This window comes from Molossus molossus, unplaced genomic scaffold (assembly GCF_014108415.1).
Source record: "Molossus molossus isolate mMolMol1 unplaced genomic scaffold, mMolMol1.p scaffold_m16_p_11, whole genome shotgun sequence".
Classification (NCBI taxonomy): domain Eukaryota; kingdom Metazoa; phylum Chordata; class Mammalia; order Chiroptera; family Molossidae; genus Molossus; species Molossus molossus.
In genome coordinates this window covers 8,075,262-8,096,165 of record NW_023425346.1, presented here as the reverse complement: position 1 = coordinate 8,096,165, position 20,904 = coordinate 8,075,262, and the positions used below count along the sequence as shown (strand labels likewise).

At 37.8% G+C, this 20,904-nt stretch overlaps 1 protein-coding gene across 14 annotated transcripts in view; it reads right to left on the bottom strand.

The window, feature by feature from the left end:
• Window positions 1–20,904, bottom strand: part of CLASP1 (cytoplasmic linker associated protein 1) — a 279,036-nt gene that overhangs the window by 247,456 nt on the left and 10,676 nt on the right. For 12 of the 14 annotated variants that reach the window (XM_036253619.1, XM_036253620.1, XM_036253621.1 and 9 more), the window contains exon 1: window positions 4,078–4,135. The exons of the other annotated variants lie outside the window; for them this stretch is intronic. The gene's annotated coding sequence lies outside the window, so the exon portion shown is untranslated. Of the gene's footprint in view, window positions 1–4,077; window positions 4,136–20,904 lie in introns of those variants that run through there. 14 annotated transcript variants of the gene reach the window in all.

Below are 20,904 nucleotides of genomic sequence, written 5' to 3'. Positions count from 1 at the left end.
ATACAGCGTCAGTTCACTGTAGAGTGGCTGGAGCATTCCAAAACGGCAAAGTAGGAAGCTGCTAGGACTGTCAAGACTTAGGGTCTAGAACTTGCAAATCACTTCTGCCACATCCTACTGGTTGAGGCAAGTCACTCATCATATATCACATCTCACTGAAAAAGATACAAAAGAAATAACTATATTCTATGATTTAGCATGAAAGTGCTTCCAACTTACTTGGCGAGAACAAGATACACACACTCAAAAAAAGCTTGTCAATATAAGAATTCAACACAACAGGGTGCACAACTAGTAGATTCCACAGGAAGAATGCTGCACCTGCCAAACAAGGGGTGTAAGTACTGTGTGGTCATGTTAGAGACGGGATGGATCAAGAAGGCCTGGAATGACCAAGTCAAAACTATATAAACAAGACTGAGTTTGAGCTTTGTCTTAAAACGTGGATAGAATGTGCACCCATTAGTTACAGCACTTAATGGGGGAGGGAGGGGCAAAAGCAAAAGAGGGAGATGGTAACTTGTGAATGAGGGAAGTAGTGTGGTAGGGCAGTAACCATGAAATACCTGTGAGATACGTAGGTATTAGCACTCCTACTTTGAAGATAAGGAAATAAACCTTAGAAAGGCTTGGTTTTTAAAAAAACTTCCCAGGGTTTCAAAGCTAGTAACTGTCAGACAGTAATTAAAAACCAGATCTACCTGCACCCAAGGTTTGTATTCTTTCCACTATTCTACATCACTACACTACCACCTCATTGTAAGTCCAAAGCATGGGCACTTAATAACTGAAAATAAAAACATTAAATAGCTGTAGCATGTGAGGCACATGAAGTAGAGGATTTAAAAAATGTGAACTGCCCGGCTGGTATAGCTCCGTGGTTGAGCGTCGTCCCATACACTGAGAGGTCGCTGGTTTGATTCCCAGTCAGGGCACATGCCTGAGCTGCAGGCTCCATCCACAGTGCAGGGCATGCAGGAGGCAGCCAATCAATGTTTCGCTCTCAATGATGTTTCTCTCTCTCTCTCTCCCTCTACCTTCCTCTCTTAAAAAATTAATCAATAAAAATATATTTTTTTTTAATGTGGATCCTAAGAAAGAAGACATCTGCTAAAAAGAGGTCCTGGTGGCTAATTAAAAATAAACAAACAGAGCCTAGCAGCCATTTCTACACAGGGGCCCCTCACACAAACTACTCTTCAGGGAGAAGCCTGCCCTGAACTGCCCGCCTGCACTGTGTTCCTGCCATCTGAGCTAGCCCTTACAAAGGAGTTCCTGGAATCCAGTTTCAAACAACAGGGCTGAGGCTTCTCCATCCAATTGGAGCTTCACAGCTCCAACCAACCAGAGCAGCTCTTCTGACCAATCAGGACAATGTCTCTTGGACCAATAAAACTGTGAGGATTTGGAGTCCTCATCTGCATAAGGACAGACTAATAAGGAACCGGGGCAGGGACTTCTGTCTATACAGTATAGAGTCGTCCCTCACGACTTTTGTGGCTTCACTATCTGGACAGTATTTGAAAAAAGCGCAATGGAGTGAAGCTGCAAAAGTTGAAGCACAAAGTGGCGAGGGATGACTGTGTATAAATAAAGAATCCTACTTTGCAGAAATTCATTTATCACAGTAGAGTCTGGAACTGATTAACCGCGATAAACGAGGGCCTACTGTATCACAAAGTATAATTTAAATTAATAGCACCATTTAATCAATAACTACATCAAAAATCTCCCTGGAAAATATGGAAAAAGCAGGCATAATACTTTAAAAGCCAGCTTTGGACGACAGAAGTTAGAATTTATTCATACTATGTCAAAAGTGATGTGTTTCTATCAATAAGATTTTTTGCATTATAGTGACTTTCTTTTCTTTTTTTTATTTTCCTTTGGTATGTGCCCCTAGCGGGAACTGAACCCAGGACTCTCTGGTCCACAGGCCGACACTCCAACCACTGAGCCAAACCAGCCGGGGCTGCATTATAGTGTTATAATTATAAGATGGTCTGACATTTTTAAGACACTGCCTTGCCCTGCCAGCAGTAAGTCTCTGTTCTTACTCTACCTGTTAGTTCAGTTCTTTCCCTCTCCTTCTTCCTCCCTCAGCACCAGCATTTCCAAGCTCATGCATTCACTCAGTGAACAAACATTTACCCTGTGCCTATGATGTGAGAAGTCATGTACACACCATGCTACTACTGAAAGTCATAGAATGTAAGACAGTCCAGACCCTCAAGGAGGTGATTGCATGGGGAAAAGGAAGACAAATATGCAAACAGTTGCAAATAGTAGTGGGACAAGCCCTAAACCAGAGTGTAGCAGAGGTGCTTTGTAGATGGCAGAGAAAGGAATATAAAAAGCTGCCTGAGGGAATGCAGCTGGGAATGTCAAGGATGGGGCATCTGGCTTTTGCCAGGAAAGTACTCAGCCACCAACCTCCCTATCTCCTCTGATTTTCCTTAGAGACTTCAACATCAACCTTTCAGTTGTTACTCTCAGGCATCAGCAACTTCTCCTTGTCTCTCAGTTCCCACTTTCCAACCACAACTGCCCATCCTTCTAGCTCTTTTGTTCAAGCACATGGCCCCTATTTAAATTCCATAAACTCCTTCCCAATTTCACTTTCCTTTTAGTCTGGATTAAATTCCACAGAGGTGTTAATAGCTTGAAACTACCCTCAACTTTCTCTCTCCATATTATTTGCCTATCGAACCCAAACCCGGGATGAACTCAATACAATCAGCTGCTTTCTCATGCCTGCAGAAAACAGTCGACCATGGGTAGAACACACAAACACATCTCAAACTTCAAAAAGGCCTTCAACACCACCCAGCATTCCAATTCAGGTTCTCTAGTAAGTTTGCTTGCCCTTCAAAATGACCTTCCCATCTTCTCAAGAACCCATCTATCCCACCTGTAGCTCTCTCCCGATAGTCTAAGCTCCTATTTGGTTGTAAACTAGGCAACAGCAGACAACTTGGATCTTTGACTACCAAACTGGTATAAACTACCAGCATCTTTCTCCGTCCTGAGATACCAGGAAAGCACTCTCGTTTTCTCTTCCTCACACCTTTGACTTTTCAATCATCTGCTCTCGGCATCAGCATCAGCAAGCTCTCCTTCTCCACTGGCTCATTCCCAGCAGTTTATAAATTCTTCTACATCACCCACCTTTAGAAGGCCCTCTCCTGAGCCCAGATGCCTTTCATCAATGACACCATTAACAAACAGTGAAGCTTCTTTAAACAGCTGTCTACACCAACTCACTGAAATGATGCACTTCCTGTTCACCCCACTGCCCCACTGGAGCTGTTCTTGTCAGAATCACCAGTGATTCCCAAGCTGCCAAATCCAAGGAAGACTTTTCTGTACCTCACTAACTCCACTTCTCAGCAGCACTCTAAAGCTGACCACTCCTTCCTTCTGAAACCTTGGCCATTTCTCAAAAAACAAATGATCACACCTTCCTGCAACATTTCTGGCTGCACCAACTCAAGTTTCTTTAACCACCTCCACTCCCTTCCAGAGCTCTGTGGATGGGCTCAGTACAGTGTCTCTTGTCTTCTCACTTTGCTCCCTGCAAGATGATCAGCATTCATTTCCATCAATTTAAAAACTGCCTATAAAGTGATGACACCCAAATTTGTATCTCCAGGCCAAATATCTCAGAACTCCCACCGCTGGGGTGAACGGGAAGTTATTAAAAGGATGCCTGAGAATTATTCCACACACACTCCTAGCATTATCCATGAACTAAGTATTTATATCCATATTTTTAAATGTATGTATATGCAGTTATGACATTTTAAATGTAAAAAGTATTTCTAAATTCTTATTTTTAGTTTGGTAACTTTTCTCACTTAACAGATACTAGGAATTCCACTTATGTAGAGCTCTATGGTGCTGGACACTAAAAAGAGTTCTTATCCCTGGGTAAGTCTGGAAATAACCAGTCAGGCACAGAGCAGAAATGTGAACAGAGGTAAGACCCAATTCCCAATATCCAATACTAAAAGTCAACAGCGGTGCGGTCAATTTTGAACTGAAGAATCAAGAGACTTTGGGAATATAATTATTTACCTTGGAAAGATCATTAAATCTGGAATTATGGAATTATTCAAGTAATCACAAGAATATTCTGCAGTAGGGGAAAAAAGTCAAAGTTAATATTACTTCCCCCATCACTCACCCCAGTGTGAACAATAATTAACTATAGTGAAGTCATGACAAAAAACAATAAATGCCCCCCCCAAAAAAAGATAAAAGAAAAAGGTTCACCATATTACAATAAAAGGCAGGTAACATAAATAGAAAAAAAAAAAAAAATCATTAGCATTGATTAATTTCTGGTGATAAGATTATAGATTTTTCATTGTGCTTTTCTGTATTTTCTAATTTCTTTCTATAATGAATATTATTTTTATAATTACAAATAAAAAAGTATTCTTAAAAAATCAGGTACTACCATTTCATAATAGAGGAAAAACTGCCTTTCAGTATTATAAACATAATGTATAACTTGAAAACAAGAAGAAAGTCTTAAATGCCTATGAAGATATCAATAGTGGATTAGTCACTTCCATAAAATATGTTGTGAAAAACTGTAAGTTGATAAAAAGGTGAAGGGATGAAGAAATACAAATTGCCAGTTTTAAAAATAGTCACAGGACCTAGCCGGTGTGGCTGTTGAGCACCATACCACAGACAGAGAGGTCCCGGGTTCCATTCCTAGTCAGGGCACATGCCTGGGTTGCAGGTTCCATCCCCAGTATGGGGCGTGCAGGAGGCAGCAAATCGATGTTTCTCTCTCATATTAATGTTTCTCTCCCTCCCTTCCTCCCTCTCTAAAAAAAAAAAATCAATAAAAACATATTTTAAAATGCTTTTTTAAAAAACAGTCACAAGGGTATAAAGTACAGAATAGGGAAGTCAATAATATTGTAATAACATGTATGGTGTCAGATGGGTACTAGGCTGATCAGGGTGAGCACTTCATAAGCTGTACATAAATGTCTAACCACTATGTTGTACACCTAAAACTAATATAATATTGCATGTCAACTGTAATTTTAAAATAATTTAAATTAAAAAAAAAAAAACCGACAAGCTGGTAAAAAATAAATGTGTTTTTTTTTAAAAAACGATCTCCCAGTTTGGCTCAGCGGTTAGAGCATCGGCCTGCGGTCCAGAGAGACCCGGGTTCGGTTCTCGTTAAGGGCATGTACCTCGGTTGCAGTTTGTCCCCAGCCCTGGTTGGGTCATGCAGGTGGCAGCCACTCGATGTGACCCTTTCACGTCGATGTTTCTCTCTCTCTTTTCTTCTTCTCTCTCCCTCCCACTCTATCTGAACAAAAAACAAAAAATGTCCTCGGGTGAGGATTTAAAAAAAAAAAAAACTATCTCCACATTAGTGTACATATACAATTATAAAATAGGGGGAAATGCCCTGGCCGGTTTGGCTCAGCAGTCAGAGCAGTGGTTCTCAACCTTCCTAACGCTTCGACCCTTTAATACATTCCTCATGTTGTGGTGACCCCCAACCATAAAATTATTTTTGTTGCTACTTCATAACTGTAATTTTGCTACTGTTATGAATCACCAACAAAAATCTGTGTTTTCTGATGGTCTTAGGCTACCCCTGTGAAAGGGTCGTTTGACCCCCAAAGGGGTTGCGATCCACAGGTTGAGAACCGCCAAGTTGGAGCGTCGGCCCAGAGTCCCGGGCTCGGTGCCCGCTACGGGCACGCACCTCAGCTGCACTTCTTCCCTGCCCCGGTTGGGGTCGTGCAGGTGGCAGCCAGTCGATATGTCTCTCTCACGAAGATGTTTCTCTCTCTCTCTCCCTCCCACTCTGTCTGAAGATAAATGCAAGAAAATGTCCTCGGGTGAGGATGAAAAAAAAAAAGGAAAAAATACTACACAGATGCGAGAAAATTACAATGATTAATACTTGCCTTCACTAATATTTTAATGAAGTAATTTTTTTAATCTTTCAGATATTTTTAGATTTTTTTTTTATCTAAACCTGAACTATAAAAGTAGAATATAGTTTTTTTTCTTCTCCTACAGCAGGTTTATAATAATGGATAAGAACTGTTTCTATTTTTTTTTCTACTCCTCAAAACTTCCTCAGAGGTGAAACAAGATGGACAAGCAAGAACCGCTGAAGCTCAGCAATGGGTACATAAGGGTTTGTGGTACTACTCTATTTTTGTACGTGCTTAAAATTTTCCATTAAAATAAAAAAATAAAAACATTTTCACTTACTCAAAAGAATGGTAAAGCTTAAATTTATTTTTAAAATATTTTAAATACCTGTAATAAAACTGTTAACTAAAACTAGAATGTGAAATTATATTAAATTATATGTATACTATGATATAGACTACATGTGAAAAAATTACAGGTAAAAACAGAGTATGTAAAATATTAACATATAGCTGAGTAATAGGTTTAAGGGAGATTCCTACTTCTTAATTTCTACTTTTCATATTTTCTAAAAAGAAGAGAAATAAAGATTTTAAGTCTTAAAATAAAACAGGTTTTTTTCCCCCCCTTTATTGATTTTAGAGAGAGGAAGTGAGAAGGAAGAGAGATAGAAACATCAATGAGAGAGAACATCAACTGGCCACCCCACTGGGGATCGGGCCCAGAACTGGGCATGTGCCCTGACAGGGAATCGAACTGGTGCATGGGTCAATGCTCAACCACTGAGCTACACCAGTCAGGCAAAAAGCAGTTGTTTAATAACATCAATTTTATTCACTTGCAAACTGTAAGACCAAACTCCCTGAAAACAAAGACATTTTTTTATTCACTGGTAACCTTTCTTCTCCCAAGGCAAAAGATTTAACATACACAAGACCGATGTCGTTATCAGCATATCAAATTGTGTATTGTCAAGGCAGTTACCCCAGATAGGAGACAATAATGTTTTTATTATATTATAAATTACAGCTTTCCATGGACAGGTCTTACATGAAGACAAGAGACCTCAGCAGAGAACCAGCTTATTAGGGCGAGAAGCCTCGTCACTGACAGGACCAACACCTTTGCCTCTTCTACAGAAAAGAGACTAAAATTTCCACTGAATCTAGCAATACTTTACTTTTATTATATTTTTCAAAAAGCTTTATTTATAGGTTTCAAGTCCTAGCCAAACAGCATTTTTTCATTTGTTCACAGGCTAATAAAAAACAGATCACTAAATCTGATTTGCCTTACATGATTTGCCAGTAACAGAGATATAATTCACCCTTTTGAAGTTTACATGATTCAGCCTTTATTATATTTACTATGTTATGCAACCATTTAATTCCAGAACATTTGTATCACCTCAAAATGAAACTCCATATCCTTTATCAGTCACTCCCCCAACCCCCTCCTCTATGCCTATGAAAACCACTTATCTATTTTCTGACCGACTGGATTTGCCTATTTGGACATTTCTTAAAGAATCACAAAATATGTCTGGTTCCTTTCACTTAGCATACTATTTTCAAGGTTTATCCATGTTAATAGCATGTATCAGGACTTCATTCCTTTTTATGGCTGAACAATATTCCACCACTTTCTGTTCATACATTTATCTGTTGATCGGTATTTGCACTGTTTTCAGTTTTTTACTATTATAACTAATGCTGCTATGAACACACCTAAACAAGTTTTACATGAGTATGTTTTCTTTTTTTTTTTTTGATATACAAATAGGAATGTTAACTAGAATATGGGATATGGTAACTACATATTTAACTTCCTGAAAAACTGCCAAACTGTTTTCTAAAAGTGGCTGTACCATTTTACATTCCCACAAACAATATATGAGGGTTCCAATTTTCATTTTCAGCAATACTTACTGCCCATCCTTTTTACTAGAGCCATCCTAATGGGTATGAAGTGGCATCTCATGTGGTTTTGATTTGCATTACCTAATAACTAAGAATGTTGGGCTTCATTTTTTTTTATCCTCACCGGAGGACATTTTTTTGCATTTATCTTCAGATAAAGTGGGAGGGAGAAAGGGAGGAAGAAAGAGAGAAACATCGATGTGAGAGACACATGGAGTGGCCGCCACCCACACAACCCCAACTGGGGATGGGTACAAACCGCAACCGAGGCACATGCCCATAGCGGGAACTGAACCCAGGACTCTCTGGTCCGCAGGCCAACGCTCCAACCGCTGAGCCAAACCGGCCAGGGCTTGGGCTTCACTTTGTATACTTTTTGGCCATTTGGACATCTTTGGAGAAATGTCTAATGAAATCCTTTTCTTCTTTTGTAATTGGGTTGTGTTTTATTGTTGATTGAAAGCTTTTACATATTCTGAATACAATAAAGTCTTTTATCAGGTGTATGATTTGCAAATATTTTCTCTCCTTCTGTGGAGTATGCTTTCATTTTCTTGATGATGACATTTTGATAAAGTTCAATTTATTTTTTTCTTTTTTAGTTTGTATTTTAGATGTTATACCTAAGAAATCATTGCTTATTTTATCACAGTAAGAAAAATAAACAAATTATTGCCTAATTCAAGGTCATGAAGATTTACACTTAAGTTTTCTTCTAAGAGTTTTATAGTTTCAGATCTTACACTTAGGTTTAGGGAGCATCTGAGATCTTGCTCCCCAGCATGTTGTCAATTTGGCTCAAATAAATTCTTATAACACCTCCCCACAATTATAGACCTTACATTTAGGTCTATAATTAATTCTGAGTTGATTTATGTATCTATATATGCATGTGTGTGTGTGAAGTATCCACATTCATTTTTCTCCCTCAGTTTCTCTTTTTGTTAATTCTACCCACCCCCCACTCCACCCCACTCGAGACACGGGAAGGGGAACAGACCGTAGTAACTGTAACCTCCCCATTACCCCAATACAGAAGGAATCTCTTCTGTCCATACCCTCACCCCTCCCTCTGCCCAGTAAATATAAAGGAGACAAGGAAGTATAAGGTAAGAAAGAGGGAAGGACGATGCCGCAGGACATCCCTGTGTTAGGGATTTCAAAATTCATTCTTTTGCATGTGGCTATCCACTTGTCCCAGCACCACTATTGAAAAGACTCTTCTTTCCCCACTGAATTGTCTTTGCACTCTTGTTGATAATCAACTGACTTATAAATGTAAGGATTTCTGGACTTCTGTTCTATTCCACTGATCCATATGTCTATCCATATGCCAGTACCAGACTGTCTTGATTACTGTAACTTTGTGGTAAGTTATGGAAGTCCTCCAACTTTGTTCTTTCTCATGACTGTTTTGATTACTCCAAGATCCCATTTATTTCCATATGACTCTTAAGATCAATTTGTCAATTTATGCAAAACAGGCAGCTGGAATTTTAATAAAGAGTGTGTTAAGTGTGTATAGATCAATTCAGGAAGTACTGTTGTCTTAACAATATTAGGTCATCCAATCCATCAACATAGGATGTCTTTCCATTTACTCAGATCTTTAATTTCCTTCAATGATGCCTTACAATTTTACACTTTTTAATTTTACTTCATTATTCATTCTTTTTGATGCTATTATAAATAGAACTGTTTTCTTAGTTTCATTTTCATTGCAAGTGTCTAAGAATACAATTGATGTTTGTACATTGATCTTATAACCTCCGACCATGCTTAACTCATTCTAATAGTTTTACAGTGGGATTCCTTAGGATATACTCTATATAAGATCATGTCATCTGCAAATAGATTGTCTTACTTCTTCTTTTCCAATTTGGATGCCTTTTCTTTTTCTTGCCTAAATGCCCTAGTTAGAACCTCCAGAATAATATTAATAGAAGTGATATAAAAGAACATCTTTGTCTTGTTCCTGATCTTGGGAAGAATACATTCCTTCTTTTATCACTAAGTATGACATGAGTTGTGGGTTTTCACAGATGTCCTTTTTCACATTGAGAAAGTTTCCTTCTATTCCTAGTTTGTTGAGTGTTTTATCATAAAATGGTATTGAATTTTATCAAATGCTTCTCCTACAGCTATTTAGAAGATAATATGGTTTTTTTTCTTTATTCTATTAATATGGTGTACTACATGAATTTTCAGATATTAAACCATGCTTGCATTCCTGGGACAAATCCTACTTGATCAGTGTATAATCCTGATACGATGCTGGATTCAGTTTGCTTGTGTTTTGTTGAGAATTTTTTGCATCTATATTCATAAAGGATACTGGTCTGTAGTTTATTTATGATGTCTTTGTACAATTTTGGAAACAGACTAAGGACATCCTCAAAGGATGAAGTGGGAAGCACTTCCTCCTTCTCTTTATCTTGAAAGAAATTGTAAAGAACTTGCATTGGTAGGTTTGGTAGAATCAACAACAGTGAAGTTATCTGAGCCTGGGCTTTTCTTTGTGGGGTGTATTTGTTAATCCAGTCTCATTACTTGTTATTTGTCTACTCAGGTTTTCTATTTTTTTCCTTGAGTCATTCTCAGTAGTGTCTGCCTAGGAATGCATACACTCCATCTAGGTTATCTAATTTGTTGTCATAACTACTCCTAGTATTCCCTTATAACCCTCTTTCATTTCTGATTTTATTACTTTGAGTCCTGTTCCTGTTTTTCTTGGTCAGTCTTGTCAAGTGTTGATCTTTTCCATTTTTAGTTTATTGATTTTTGCTACTTTTTCTATGTTGTTTACTTCTAATCTAGTTTTTATTTTTTCTTCTTCCTGCTTACTCTTTGGGTTTAATTTGTTATTCTCTTACTAGTTTCTTAAGATGGTTATTGATTTAAGATCTTTCTTCTTTCCTAATATAGGTGTTTACTCCTATAAATTTCCCTGAGCACTTTTACTAATTCCCCTAAGTTATGTATGTTGCTTTTTTTCCTGCATGAAGCATAGTAGGTAGGTGCTCAATAAACATTTATTGTTGAACACTGAATAAGTGGCAGTTTTCTTTTAATTGTGGTAAACATACATAAGATTTACTATTTTAACCACTTTTAAGTATACAGTTAGTTGTCATTAAGTACATTCACACTGTTGTGCTACCTTTACCACCATGGCATGTTAGTTGTTGTTGTTTTTCAATCACCTCAGAATATTTTCTAATTTTCCTTGTGATTTCCTCTTTACCTACTAGTGACTTAGTGTGTTGTTTGATTTCCACATATCTGTGAGTTTCCCAAATTTCTCTCTGTTACTGATATCTAATTTCATTCTACAGTGGTCAGAAAACATACTGTGTATAATCCCCATCCTTCTAAATGTATTGAGTCATGTTTTATGGCATAACGTGTACCTATCCTAGGGACTGTTCCACATGCACCTGAGAACAAAGTGTGTGTTACTGAGTGCAATGTTCTATAGAATGTCTGTTCCTTAACGATTTAAAAGAGTTTGTCTGCCTCTAGACCACATTTAAGAAAATAAGTAAATTACCTAAATCATAAATTGTTATGTTTTCTCCCACTTTTTATACTATTAATTTTATTTATACATAAAAATCAGGTCTTTCCTTTAAAAATAAAATCTTAGTTTCTAGCACCAAATTAAGAGTTGGTTTCTAAGAGTGAAACCTATTCAAAAGGTAAGCAGAAAAGACCATATGTGTTCACTTGAGAGATTTTTCCAAGAGGTTTCTGGAACATGAAATCCCCAGGCTTATGTAAATAAGAAGAGAGGAGAGCATTTGATATGTCACTTGATAGCAGGACAGCTGACATGGCCATCCCAAATTTCCCAAGGGAGCTAGGTTACTACCAGTTGACAAAAAGAAAACCGTATTAAGTACTGGTTATTTAATGTGAAGACAGAAGGGGTAAGAAGGCATAAAAGCACAGAGACTTTTTCTCTGTTATTGAATAAAAGTCAAACTATAAGAAGTAACACAGCAGGAGTTTAAAATTTGACTTTCATTTCGCCCTGGCCGGTTTGGCTCAGCAGATAGAGCATCAGCCTGTGGTCTGGAGAGACCCGGGTTCAGTTCCCGCTAAGGGCATGTACCTTGGTTGCAGTTTGTCCCCGGCCCTGGTTGGTCGTGCGGGTGGCAGCCACTAGATGTGTCCCTTTCACGTCGATGTTTCTCTCTCTCTCTCTCTTCCTCTCTCTCCCTCCCACTCTATCTGTGCAAAAATAAAAATTAAAAAAATAAAATAAAATTTGACTTTCATTTCAGCAATTTAAAATAAGCACAGCAAAAATAAATAAATAAAATAAGCACAGCTACGTAACATTTGAAACAGCACTTTCCGATTCACTAAGTGATTATACAAATGTTACTTTCTTTACCTTCCCCTACCCACAAAACTGCTGCGACATTATTATCATCACCCCCATTTTACAGAAGAGGAAACAGATTCAGAAGCAAAGTAACTTCAGGGATCACTAAGCAAGCATGAAACAAAATCAGGATTTGAACAGGCTTCCAACTCCAAATCCAGGGCTATGTCCACCAAGTCATAGCTGCTGCTTCTCACCAACAATACACATGGGTCTGAGTACCTTAGACATGTAGATATAATTTAGGTAAATGACTCACAAAAGAAAGATATATCTACCATACTTAATGTTCCTAAATAAGAGCCTGAACAGAGAGGAGCAACTAGCACCAGGCATAGCACACACACTGAGCAAGTGTGCCATGGAGAACACATGACTAGAAAGAACCATACGCATCCACACAAGTAACCCTAGGAGAGTAATCAGCAGTGTATAGTTCAGAGGTTCAGTACTTCCCACAGGTGCCAATGCCAAGCCAAAGGCATGATCAGAAATAGGGAAAGAGCCCTGGCCAGTGTGGCTCCGTTGGTTGGAGCGTCATCTGGTACACGTTGCGGGCTGGGACCTCCGGCCCCAGTAGGGGCGCTACAGGAGGCAAACCAATCAATGTTTCTCTCTTATGTCTATATAATATATATATATTTATTTATCTCTTTCTTTCCATCCCTCTCTTCCTCCCTTCTTCTCCCTCCCTCTTTCTTCCCCTGTCTCTTAAAATCAATGAACATGTTCTCGGGTGAGGATTTAAAAAAAAAAAAGGCAGAGAGAAAAAAGGGTAATATATAACCACTTGGGAATCTGAGTGAAGGGTAAACAGAAACTCTCTGTATTATTTTTTCAACTTCTTGTGAATCTATAATTATTCCAAAATAAAAGAAAAAGTGAAAAGATACACATGATGTGCACAGGCTCTTAGTGAACCAGTTTCCTAAGTTCACTGAATACCTAATGTATTCAATAAGCTCCTGGTTCACTAGGAAAAAAAAGACAAGTGAACAATCTATTCCAACACAGTATCAAGGTGCTTTCCTGTAAGACTATCTACTTTTCTGATGGCTCCTTAGTGAGCAGGGAGTAAAGAAAGACTACAACAGTGGAACAAATGCAAGGGCACCAGCAGGCAACCGCCAATGCAATGGCATTATAACACATGCTTTGCCCACTGTCTCTCCTCCTCCCAAATCACTTCCTTGACTTTCAGTCCTTGCTCCAAGAGTCATACCAAAGACACAGAATTGGATGGACTGGAAAAACGTAGTCACAGAGCCTTCAGTGATAAAGGAGTCCTGAACTTACTGAAGAGAGACCTGAAAGGAGGGTTTCAGGGATTCATTTATTCATTGGCAAATCCTGTCAATGCAATACAAGTGATCTGGTAGAGGATAAGTTAGAACATCAGCTGAACAATGACAAACACTATTGAAAAGATGATTTCATGTACTGTGTCCTATGCAGCCCCATTCAACTATTTTTCAAGCAGACTCTAAATCTATACTTTACTAGGCTTACACATAACAGCTAGGAAAATTTTGCTGTATTTCTCAGATCAACTATAATAGAAGATTGTAATTACCAAAATATTTTTACATTTATACTTTATGGTCTCAGGAAAAATATTCAAAAACAAAAGCACAAAAAGATATCTGTGCCTTAACTGTTAGTATATACAATTGTGCATACAGACACTCAGTTTCCAAACCAAGTAGTGACTGCCTCAATCTTTTTCTGTGCACTTATTCCTAGTCAACACTAATATGTTTTCTTTTTAATACCAAAAGAACTAACCCTCAATATAGTCATACATTTAAACAAAAAGATCGCCTAAAAAAGTGAATATAACCAAATACACACTTTAATATGCTGCTGATAAGAATAAATTTCATAACTAAAACAATTTGGAAACATCTTTCAATAACCATTAAGTATATTTTTTAATCCAGTAAATCCAAATCTATGAATTTATCTAAGGAAATACTTTGTCAAGTATACTACAATGTAGAAAGTTGTTCCTTGTAGCTGTTCAGGAAAATTTTTTAATGAAAATAACCCTAAATGTTCAAGAACAGGCAATTAGAAAAGAAATTTTAGTACATCCAAATAGCTTGCCATGCAGTCATTAAAAATGATAATAAAAATATGTTCTTACTGGTTTGGAAAGATATCTACAATCAGTTTAGTGAAAACTAGAAAACAGTATGTTTATGACATCATTTTTATTCATAAAATAAAAAGTATTCATTTATTTTATTCATGCATAGAAAAGTAAGAAAGAAAATATACCAAAATGTTAACACTATATTTTCCACAATGAAAATGTACTATTTATATAAGAAAAATAATACATGTTAAAAATAATAATGGTGCTGCCCGGGGAGTATGGCTCAGGGGACAGAGTGTCGTCCATGGACCTCTCAGTCCCAGTTCGATTCCCCATCAGGGCACATGACCGGGTTGCGGGCTCAGTCCCCAGTGGGGGATGTGCAGGAGGCACCAGATCAATGTTTCTCTCTCATTGACATTTCTATCTCTCTCTCCTTCCCTCTCTCTCTAAAACATATTTAAAAATAATAATGGTGCTAACAGAGCAATATGCAGCCCACACTTATACATACAAGCTTGCGTATACAGATCTGAAAGACCATCTAAGAAACTGGAAACAGTGGTTGCCTCGGAATGTGGAAGAATGAACAAAAGAGTAGGGGAAGACTTATATTTCACTCTATCCTTGTGTAACTTTTAAACTTCTTAACCATGTAAATATTATCTACTCAAAGAAAATATATATTTTAAAACATTAAAAAGCATGTTAAAATTCTTTGTAGCCAAGCCCTGGCCGGTTTGGCTCAGCGGTTAGAGCGTCGGCCTGCGGTCCAGAGAGACCCGGGTTCGGTTCCCGCTAAGGGTATGTACCTCGGTTGCAGTTTGTCCGGGCCCTGGTTGGTCATGCGGGTGGCAGCCACTCGATGTGTCCTTTTCACTTCAATGTTTCTCTCTCTCCCTCTCCCTCCCTCGGACTCTATCTGAACAAAAAAAATGGAACAATGTCCTCGGGTGAGGATAAAAAACAAAATTCTTTGTAGTTAAGTGACACTGTTACAAGTCAAATAAAATTATAATCCTGAAACCACAGGCATTATCAGTTACTAAGGCAAGAATTAAAAAATATACGAAAGCCAGTTATTCAGCAAATTGTCCATTTCTAGTACTCATCTTGAGAAGGCAGCACTGGTAACACCTATGAGCAAACGAAGTTTATTTCTGAAGCTAGCCCAGCCATGCAATTCTTGCAAAGTCAAAAGCAGAAAAACAAACACATAATGAGAAGACAAGTACTCAATTCACTCTTAATCACTGAACCATGGCCAGGTTTTAATTCAAAAATGACATCTGACAAGACAGGTCATATACTTTTACAAAATTACATTTTTAAGTGTATTAACTTCAAGATTCTCATACTTTACTAAAACCTACAGGGTGAATAGTTTAGCAATATATCTCAAATTTTTATTATTTTTTTAAATCCTCACCTGAGGATATTTTTCCATTAATCTTCACATAGACTGTGGAGAGGGAGGAGAGTGAGAGAGAGAAAGAAACATGGATGAGAGAGAGACCATCCATTGGATGCCTCCCACGTGACCCCAACCAGGGCTGGAGGCCAAACCACTACTGAGGGAGGTACCTGCCCTTGACCAGAATCAAACCCGCGACTTTTTGATCCATGGGCCGACGCTCCAACTGCCTAGCCAAACCGGCCAGGGCAGTATCTCTCAAAAATTTATAAAGATACATAACTTTCAACCCAAACTATCAACTTATGGGAATTTATTTATTCATACATGGGCAAAATAAATTATTATAGAATCATTCTTTGCAGCATTGTTTATAAACACAAACGACTAGAAAAAAAACTAAATGTTCCTCAGTAGAGGGCTAGGTAAATTATGACATGCCATACAATAGCATACTATTCATTGGAAATAAAAAACAAGGAATCCTTTAAGCACTGACATAGAATGATTTCCAAGTTACATTAAGTAAAAAATGAAAATGCAGGTAGTCTGTAATAAGCTATTACTTATTCAAAACTGAGGCTTGGGAGAAGGTAGGTATCTATACATACATGCATTTTTTCATACATGAAAGGGAACTGGGTAGATGGCAGATAGAATAGGAGAAAAACAAATTTTAAATCGTGTATGTATTACCTGTCCAAAAGTAAATATTTTACATTTTAAAAAATTGATGCATTTAACTAACAGCTCTTCTCCTTTGTAAGTAGTTTAAACAAGATGAAAAGAATCTTCAGAGACAACTAAAACAGATTCAAATTTGCTCATAATAAAAAGGGATATAAGAAGATCCCCGAGGTACCTTTTTACTTAAAAATAAAACAATTGACAGCCAATAATACATTTAACAATGCCATCATTATCCCAAGCGATCTCAACAGCAACCAGTTTCCCAAAAGCACAATGTCTAACTCTCACCCCAAAAATTCTAAAACTGAATCACTGATTACTTGGTAATTCAAGTAAAGATCTAAAAATATTAGAGTCCTGATTTTGCCAAGACCTAGGGTTCTCTGCCAGATGTTAGTTTCAAACAGCCTCCTCTCAGCAAGAGCAGCTTTCTTTGTCTATAACTACCTCAAAGAATTAGACCGTGGCATTAATAGGGCCAAGAGCCAGGCTCTTGTCCCACAGTCACAAGCTAGGTCCCCAGTCAACACAGCTCTCATAAGGGCAACAAACAGGCCCAAGAGTGGCTAGCCAGGTGAGTATGCACCTGGTTCAGGGCCTCATATCCTTCAGATCAAATAGATAGGGAACAGATCTCTCTCCCACCCTTACATTAGGAGCCCCTCCCTCTTCTGTCCTCCCAGGATATACACTAGAATGACTCTCATTTAAATGGCAAGTTTTCTTAAAGGCTCTCTGTGTTTTGGGTCCATTTCTCATTAACCCTTTACGTACAACCTTTCTGCATCCCACTACTTCCCACCCTATGAGGTCTAGCAATCAAATGATTATGATATATTCTTTACTTCCACCGCTTAGTCATTCTTTCATGATTCCATAAAAATCATTACTATACAATTTATCTAAATATTGTTACTTTGTCCAAACAAATGTTCTTTGAGAATTTTACTAATCTACTCCAAGTCTGGAGAAAATGAAGAGTTTTTTCCATGATGTTCACTGTTAAAATGCAGTCAAAAGGCCACGGGCGATCTACCTGGCATGCCAATCACCACCAATAGAGAAATTCAATCAGCATTAGACAGAAAATTGTCCTTAAAAGACTAATAATCAGTATCTTACAAAGTTCTTTAAGATTTTTAACTCAGGTTCTTTTGTCGTTTTCCCAAATGTGAGGATTCATAATAGTATCTAGGTCTCTCAAAATGAAACACAAGATTTGCTCTGGTCTCTCTGATGTTATGTTGCTTGGATCTAGAAAATAAAATAATTCTTTGTTTCCATTATTAATAATGATCTACTAAAATAAGCACTGGATGAATAACCAGAAACTCATAAAAGTGTTTATGTAACAAGATACTAAGTCTTTCATTGACGTTTCTATCTCTCTCCCCCCTTCTCCCTTCCTCTCTCTAAAATCAATAAAGAAAAAAAAAGATACTAAGAAATACCTACGTAGGAGTAAAACCTACCGGAAAATAAAACACCAAAGGCCAGCCTTCAAGCTGAGCCTTCCCTTCACTGACATCTGGACTTTAGACTGCAAAATGGACTCCCAAAGGAAACCACTTAGGACAAGTAACGTAAGACCCTACTGAACACTGAACAGGGTAATGGAGGAAAATCTGACAATATAGATCCAGATTTTTTTTTTTAAATCAGATACTTCTTCACTAGGTAACTTTTGGGATTTCTGGTAAAAGAATAGTTTTCTTTTTTTGGTTAATCCTCACTCGATATTTTTCCAATGATCTTCTAGACAGAGTGGAATGAAGAGAGAGAGAGAGAGAAACATCAATGTGAGCCAGACACATTGACTGGGACCGGGTATCAAACCTGCAACTGAGGTACATGCCCTTGACTGGAAATCAAACCCACAACCCTTTGATTTGTGGGCTGATGCTCCAACCACTGAGCTAAACCAGCCAGGGTAAGAATAGTTTTCTAATAATTTTTAATATTTTGTTGGAAAAATAATAGACATTCATTATACAAACTCAAAATAATGTTTTTCTTTCATTTTTTAATAAAATTATATAGGTTTCAGGTATAAAATTCTATATACATCATCTGCATATTGTATACTGCACAAACTCAAAATAATGTTTTAGCTTAACAATTCAGTCAATAAAAGTTAAAAGCAAATGACTTTCATGGCACTATACTGGGCACTAGTGATGGGGGTGGAGGGGGACAAGATAGAGTTGGAAATTAGAAAACAAAGACATATAAGCCTCAGTTTGGCTCAGTAGTTAGAGCGAACACCTGTGGACCAAAGGGTCCTGAGTTAAATTCCTGGTCAAGAGCACATACCTGGGTTCAGGTTCAATCCCCAGCCCTGGTCAGGGTTGGGCAGGGGGCAACCAACAGATGTATGTGTCTCTCTCACATTGATGTTTCTGTTTCTCTCTCTCTCTCTCTCTCTCTCTCTCTCTCTCTCTCTTTTCCTCCTCTCCCTCCTCTCTATAAAAAAAAAAAAAAAAAAAAATCAATGGAAAGATATCCTCAGGTGAGGCTTAACAACAACAAAATGTATATACATATATATGAAACACACCCTACTCTGAAGGTCCTTGCAATCTATTTGGAACACAAAAAACTTAAAAGTGACTACACAAAATTAAAGAAAGGAAATAAATTCACATGTATTAGAGTCTCTTATATGTCAAAGAGCAAAGCTGTAATCACACAAAACATCTGCGTATCCTCCTTTAAAGAAAAACAACAGGACAGAGGAGGGGTACATTTGAGGAGCGTAAGCGGTAAAGTCAAAAACCCAAAATAAAATATAAATGCCAGAAAATAAGTAAATAAAAAGTTGATATCAGTTTTCAACAAACGGTGATGGAACAACAAAACATCCACAGGCAAAACATGAGGTTGGATCCCCACCTCACACTATATAAAAAAATTAACTCAAAATGGATCAACAACCTAAATGTAAGAGCTAAAACTATAAAACTTTAAGAAAACACAGGAATAATTCTTTATGACCCTGAATTTGGCAATGGATTCTTAGACATGACACCAAAAGTGAAAGCAGCAAAAGAAAAAATAGATTAACTGAACAGCAAAATTTAAAATTTTTGTTTCTCAAAGGGTATTATAAAGAAAGTGAAGACAGCCCTGGCTGGTTTGGCTCAGAGGTTAGAGTGTCAGCCTGCGATCCAGAGGGACCCAGGTTCAGTTCCGGCTAAGGGCACATACCTCGGTTGCAGTTTGTCCCTGGCCCTGGTTGGGTCGTGCGGATGGCAACTACTCGATGTGTCCCTTTCACATCGATGTTTCTCTCTCTCTCTCTTCTTCCCACTCTATCTGAACAAAAAATGGAAAAATGTCCTCAGGTGAGAATAAAAAAAAAAAAAAGTGAAGACAACCTACAGAGAAATGGGATTAAGTACTTGAAAACCATGTATGTAATAAAGAGTTTAATACCCAGAATACATGAGAACTCATAAAACTCAACAACAGAGAGACACACAATCCAATTTTAAAATGGGCAAAGAACCTGAATAGATATTTTTCCAAATAAGATATACAAATGGCTGCCCTGGCCAGTGTGGTCCGGTGGTTAGAGTGTTGGCCAACACACCAAAGGGTCATGGGTTCAATTCCTGGTCAAGGGTATGTACCTGGGTAGCAGACTGAACACTAGCCCTGATAAGGGGACGTGGAGGAGGCAACCAACTGATGTATCTCTCAATGATATTTCTCAATGTTTTCCTCTCTCTCTCCCTCCTCACTCTCCCCCCCAAATCTAAAAATCAATGGGGCCCTGGCTGGTGTAGCTTGGTGTGGCTCAATTGGTTGAGCGTCCTCCTATGCACCAAGATTCAGTTCTGGGTCAGGGCACATGCCCGGGTTTCAGGGTTTCAAGCTCGATCCCCAGTAAGGGACATGCAGGAGGCAGCCAACAGATGTTTCTGTCTCATCAATGTCTCTCTCCCTCTCCCTTTCCCTTCCTCTCTCTCTAAAATTGATAAAAACATTTCTTTTTAATCAATGAGAAAATTATCCTCAGGTGAGGATTAACAACAAATAAAAGATACACAAATGGCCAATAAACACATGAAAAGTTGCTCAACAACTTAGTCATTAGGGAAATGCAAATCAAAACCACAATGAGATTCTAATTCACATCTACTGGAATGGCTTTAAATTTAGAGAAAAAAAGATAACAAGTGTTGCCAAGGATGTGAAGAAACTGGAAACTGAAACCCTCATATGTTCCTACTGGGAATGTAAAATGACAGTCACTATGGAAAAGTTTGGAGGGTTCTCAAAAAGCTAAACAAAGAATTACCACCCAACCCAGTAAGTCTACCCCTAGGTACATACCCTAAAGAATGGAAAACAGAGACAAAACACAAATTTGTAAACCAATGTACATCGCAGCACTGTTCCCAAGAGTCAAAAAGTGGAAGCTAAAAAAAATAAAAAATAAAAAAAAAAAATAATAAAAAAAAAA